This window comes from Caloenas nicobarica, chromosome 1, assembly GCF_036013445.1.
Source record: "Caloenas nicobarica isolate bCalNic1 chromosome 1, bCalNic1.hap1, whole genome shotgun sequence".
Taxonomy (NCBI): Eukaryota; Metazoa; Chordata; class Aves; order Columbiformes; family Columbidae; genus Caloenas; species Caloenas nicobarica.
Window position 1 is genome coordinate 150,976,469 of NC_088245.1, and position 6,344 is coordinate 150,982,812.

Sequence of the window (6,344 nt, forward strand, 5' to 3'; positions counted from 1 at the left end):
AACCAGCTAGAAATCATGATAGAAAACATAACCCTGCCACATCAGAGACGTTCTTCATATACTGTATTGTATTTGCATCTAGGTTTCCTTGTTTCTAGCCAATGTCATCTGTTATCTGTTTTGGTCTGCTTATGGGAGCTGGTAATTTTTGAAAATTGAGAGCAAGGAAAGAACAATGTTTTTTTCCTTTGTATTTTACATCCCAAGGAAATCAACAAGATCTACACATACACACAAAAATATATCCCTCAAATTGGCAATAAGTTAGCACATGCTTTTTCTGTATGGAAAATTTAAAGAGACAAAGATCATCATGGGGAAGTATTTTAACGTAATGAAATAAATCTGTGCCACATAATGCTTGGATACTTGGCTCCGCTTTTGTCTCTCTTGGAGGGTGCTGACACTTAGACTTGGTGATGGATTAAACAGTGACAGCTGAGATAGTTACTGCCCTCAGCTGTGCATCCTGCCCTTTTGGAAATTACTGCCCTCCTGCAGCTGGCACAACTCAACGCTTTGTGAATCTGGTTTCAGACTGCCAGACTTCACGCCAGCCACGGCTCATGCGGATCCACTGGCCCATAAACTCCCGTGGCTTGGAGGTGAGCCTGCGAGGCGTTGAGCTGTACCTGCTCTGCAGGTGGGAAATGTTCCGAAAGAAAGGGGGTGCCCAGCTGAAAGTGGTGCTGCTTCACTTGGCCCCCTGTCACGGGCCACTGGGTGGGCAGCAGCCCACGGATCATTCTCAGCTATTTTAGGAAATACAAGTACATCTGACTCGGGGGACCCATTGTCACCAGCTACCCACCAAGGAAAGAAATGGCAGAATATCAAGTGACAAAAAGAGAACATCTCCCCCGCCTTTTGTTTTTTTGGTTGATTTTTTTCTTTTGCAACTGCCCTTCAGGGACAGAATTAAACTGTGCTCAGCACTGATTAAACTCTGCTCTTTTGAGGTCTAGCACAAATCTTTTTTGGTGACTTTGATAGGAAGAGAAGCTTTACTTTAGGATGGTAATTTCAAATTCCTTTTTGTTATAAGTGGTAAATTTAAGTCTCATGTTTGAGGATGCTGTCTGTTTCATAGTTCCTAACTATAGCAGGCTATAAACCAGCACCAGGTATTTTAACAGATTCTGCCATTTTTAGCCTTTGATCTTCTCTGTTCCTCATATTTTTGCAGTCCCAGTTTTTCTCTTCCAAGATGCGTGATCTGAATGCACAGGGCCTTTTTTTCCTCCTCCTTTTTAGTGACAGAAGCCAATTTCTATAAAGCCTCAATTGATCATCTCTTAGTATACAGATGTCCTTCCCTCCTCGGTCCATCTCTCAAGCCATGGACTGTGTATGCAGTTGTGAGAGAAAAATGGAGCATGTCACAGGAATGCATCCTTTTAGTCCAGATAATTATAAATATCTAATCCCGAACTATTAAAATGGTTCTTGCTTAAAATGAAAAGAAAAATCCTGACACTCAATCTGCAAATAATTGCATGCTGCTTAACTGGCACTTCAGTAGTTTTTCTTTGTGATATATTCAAAGGAAGAGATGGATGCTCTGTCAGAATTAAAAGCTCTCTCAGTACTTGGCCATATGTTTCTGCTTTGGTCCCCAGCCTGTTACAGTGCTGAACAGAGGATAAATGCTGGTGTAACAGAGCTTCATATACAACACAACCTTGGGGGGAAGAGGGGAAAAAAGCAAATCTTTCCAGGGTTCCTTTTTACCAAAGAGCTAGTGTGGACTTGAATTCAGCCAAGTTTTGCAGCACCATGTCCTAGCCATAAAGCCTAATGAACCAGAGGCTCATTAACTGGAGCTCAAATATCTTTCTATGCCAGGCTCCAGTAGGGAAGCAAACATCTCACTGAAGGTTGGTTGGATGCTGGAGGTTTGCAGCTAGGTTGATCTTGGCCTTTAAGATCAAAAGGGTCTCAGGTCTGTCAGCATTTCAGGATGCCACAAGCTAAGCATTATGAACTCTTGTTTTTCCTCCCCAGCTCCCCAGTGACCATTTACCATACCTAAGTAATCTTCCCAAAACATAGTTTAACCCTCTCATGTTTATTGTCAGAGCAAGTCCCTGGATTGTCAGTTCATCATGACCCTCCAAGCCTCGTGTGCACAGCAAGTCGGGCAAGGGGCAGCTGAGATACCACAAACTGCTGGAGAGGTTTTTTATGGGGCAGGGAATGGGGCAACATTAACCTCCTGAAAAAGCCTTTCTGCTAGAAAACTGACACAGCTCTGGCAACCACTTCTACCACATCAAATCTTACCAGCCCTCCCCTCCCAAAAAGGAAACAAGCAGAATTTAAGGCACTGAATCAAAAAAAAAAAAGCTCAGTTCTGTAGAACTAAGTCTGAAAAAGAATAAATACCATAAACTATACAAAATCCACCAGGGACTTTGCTATTGATTTTGCACTGCAGATGGTCAGACAATATGGTAATGTAGTAATGTAAAACCTGTTGCTAGATTCATGGCAGGTGATTCAGCTCAAGCATTGTGGATTAACTTCATAGGATGCCACTTCTGATAGTCCAAAACCAGCACTTGACAGTGTCAGATCAGGAGGATGTGGCCCTGACTCCATCTGCACAGAGATTTGAAAATCCACTGGCAAAGCTTTAACTTCTTCAAAAGACAATAGCAGATAATGCTTTAAAACAGTATTTGTTTATCTCCTATTCTTTTGTTTCTAATGGTCTCATCCTGAATTTGAAAATAACTTCCTCTCAACTTTTGTTCTGATTTCCCTAGTGCGAAGAAACTGAAAGATCCAAGCTACGTCAAGTCAGAAGAAACGTGTGCAAAACTAACACAGTTCAGGAGGCCGTGTTTGTTCACTAAATGTTGTCACGGAGCCAGCAAGAGCTGGGCACACCACCCTTGTCGGAGCTCTGCCATGGACCTCGTGGGCCCAGGATGTCAGTTCGTTTGTTATAGAATTGGATGAGTAACAAATCAAACAAAAGAACAACAAGTTACTTGGCCTCCACGTAATATTTGGATGTCCTAGTCTTTTGCTGTATGAAGCCAGGTTTTAGTTTTCTGAGAAAAGTATGGCCAAGCACGGTCTGCACAGTGATCATCGGTACAGGTGAATAATACTTGCCAAGATGGCCAGTCGTAAATGTCACAATTCCATCTTTGTTCAGTGATATCTAATCCTTTACAGGGACTTACTTTCTTGGAAAATACATGGCAAGAAAGTGTCTCTGGTTTTGCAAACAAGTTCTTGTCCTAACAATGCACTGACCAGAACATTTCTATGTATTAGGAAGGAAGGTTTTTCCCCAACAAGAGCTGCTGCTCCAGGAGCTGTTGAGTAAAAAGGGGCACCTGTTATCTTCTGGATGCATCATAAAGAATACTGTAGGTCTTGAGGGTCAAGGGTGCACCAGAAGGCAGTGAAGGCCTGGTCTGGAGAACAACCAGAGAGAGAAATAGGATGCCTTTAACAGGTGTGAATCAGGCTGATCTATCCCCAGCTCCTCACAAATGACTCATGCAGGGTGTGGTCATGCTGGAACCTCTCAAGTTATTCTGCTATAGGCAGGAGCTCATGTTGCAGTTTATCTACCCTTTAAGCTGAGAAGAGAAGCAGCGTAGATACAATCTGAAACCCAGTTCCATCCTAGCATGGTCGAAGGAAACAACTCTGTTGAGGATATTAGAGGGGAATTCCTCCACTGATGACAACATGAGAAAAACATTATCTTAATATTAATCTTATCTTCAAAAGATTATGCTGCTATTTTTTGAAAACTGAAACTTAGGCTATTTATCTAGCATGGCTATGCTATTCAATTAGAAATTGTAGACTCTGTCAAAATATTCCAGCCCTCCAAGAAATGTCACCCTTACATGTAAAGTTGACATGGTTTGCATGAAGCCGTTTTCAGAGGAATTCTAAACACCTTTGTGGTACAGTCATGCACTTAGTTCAACATTTTCGTTGAGGCGATTTCCACTGCATACAATTCAGTACAGTCCCTTGAAAAAGACCATCTCACAATCTGATGTGAAAAAATAAAATGTCACATGTTTTCCATCTAGGTGCAACAGAGAAAGATTTTTTAAAAAGCACCTATTTATGGCAGCAGTTTTCTGTAAATGCCATCGACATTTAAAAAAAAAAAAAAAAGGCATGCTGGCTTTTTCTGGACACATTCTCATCTGAGATATTTGTTGTGGTCAGACTATATTACTGCAAACAGCAACACAACTGTGCTGCACCCTGCCAACCAAAAGAGCTGGGCCAAGCTTTAGTAACAGTTTCACCCTTGTCAGACATCTCTAGTGAAATTGTGTTCACAGTAGCTTACCTGAAAGTGAAATCGTTCCCACTGAATGTTTTGGAGCCAAACTGGCTTCTGATGAATGTAATATATTTCCTTCATTTGATCGTCCTTGTTTCATTTAATTTCAAAATTAATTTCTTAACTGTGTTGCCTGAACTTTCTTTTGTATTCTTTTCACTTTCTATGTCTCAGACATTTCTGACTAAGAATAGCAAAGAACTGAGTAATCCTGATCACAGTCATGCTGTTTGACTACATTTTGTATAATCACATTTTGTACAATCCTTTTAAAATCTGGGATCTCCCATATTTTTTCTTACAGACCTGCCAGAGATTTCCCCTATTTGTCCAAAACATTTCAAGAGCTATCATTTGAAACTGCGATGGTCAACATTATGTTCCTCTACTGTAGAGAAGTGGGAGCAGTAGCCATGTGCCTTGTTTATTCCGGCAGCTGTAGGTGCGAAAGTTTTCCTTGTAGCTTGAGGCATATAATGAGGTTTTGGGTGGTACCCCAAGGAGGTGTTGATCACTAAGCTCCTTGGCATCATTGCACTAGATGAGGATCTCACCCCTTATCCCATGGGGGACAGATCTGAAGTGCTATCCAGCGCCCCTTCATGTAATACCTAAAGCTCCACAGGTTGCAAAAATGAAACACTTTTTCTCTTAGGCGTACAAGTGTCTAGCTGCACCTTGTTCTAATCCACTGTATCAATTCTGTAGCCATGGCAGCAGCAGCTAAAAGCACCCAGCTGAGTATCAGTGACCATCTTTCACAGTCGTACAAGGCTCACACAGGACACTTTACTGTTGGAATAGGTTTTACAGCCCTCGCTGAGCTCTCTGTTCCCTCAGACACAGCTGAGCTCGGCATTTTAGAGCTACTCCAGCACTACGTACAGCTGCAGCGCACTGTGCTTGGATCAGGTGTACGATGCCGCTGCTGCCCAGCGTGGCCAGCAGCTCGCTTTCCTCTCCACACCTCAGTCCCGCAGCACCCTTTTTCAGTGAGATTGTGGAAGCAGGGGAAATAAAAATCGGCACGCTACAAACGTATTCACACTTACATGCAGTCAGCCTCGACGCTACCGACGTTGTGATATCTCACAGCATTAGTAGTAATTTCAAAAGTATGGTAATAGTCCCAAATATACAGGTAAATTAGTTTGCAATGTTAACACAAACCCCAAACCAGCAGCCTCACTATCCTCTGGAGAATTATGTATATCCACTCAAACAAAAAAAACCCTGCTGGATCCTCTAGAGTTTGTGAACCGATTAGATCATCAGGACTTTTAATAATAAAAAAGTCTGAAGTACATTCAATGTGAGCTTTTAATCACAGATGCTACCAGAAACTGTAGCTGATTTCTCATATTCACATTTAAAAAAGCGATTATTAGTCTGATGCCGGGAGCAGAGAAACTCACTGAATGGTAGATCTTGTTCAAACAAAACCTAAACCCGACATGATTTCCAGCCACAGCCCTCAGTGACATCCCCAGGACGGAGCGGCTCCCGCACCAGCGCCACGCCAGCTTTGGATAGAGGCAGCGAAGACGCTCGACACCAGCCTACCTTGCTCAGATGGGCTCACCACCACTGAAGCCTGGAGAAGAGGTCCACCCCTGGGTACAGGGCTCAGGATAACCCCTTGGTCGGTCTCTCACAGGTGCCGAGGCTCAGGCACAGCCAGCGCACGTCTCCTGTTCTCTCAGGGCTTGTCATGAATGTCCCAAACTCGGTCCCAGAGAACCCAAACACACCAAAGCCCCGAGCTGCCGGCTCCCTTCGCAGGCTCGGAGGGGCTTCCCAACAACTTCTTCCCGCCCGCTCTCTGCCGGGGAAGTTTCACCAAGCCCCGGAGCGGGCTCCGCTCGCTGCTGAAACTCGCCTACCCCACCTAGAGGTGCACCACAGGATGAGGAGGAGCCCTGCATCCCTTCCCCGCTCCTGCTAAATTCGGATTTTGCTGGTGAACGGGAAGAAAAGAATGTTTTAGCAGGTTTGGCACGGAGAAAGGGAGCCG

At 43.6% G+C, this 6,344-nt stretch overlaps 1 protein-coding gene across 1 annotated transcript in view; it reads right to left on the reverse strand.

Annotated features, from left to right (window-relative positions):
- The window catches only part of EDAR (ectodysplasin A receptor), a 73,690-nt gene extending 67,573 nt beyond the window's left edge, over window positions 1–6,117 (reverse strand). Inside the window, exon 1 of the mRNA XM_065656108.1 lies at window positions 5,894–6,117. The gene's annotated coding sequence lies outside the window, so the exon portion shown is untranslated. The remainder of the gene's footprint in view (window positions 1–5,893) is intronic.
- Between the last annotated feature and the right edge of the window lie 227 nt (window positions 6,118–6,344).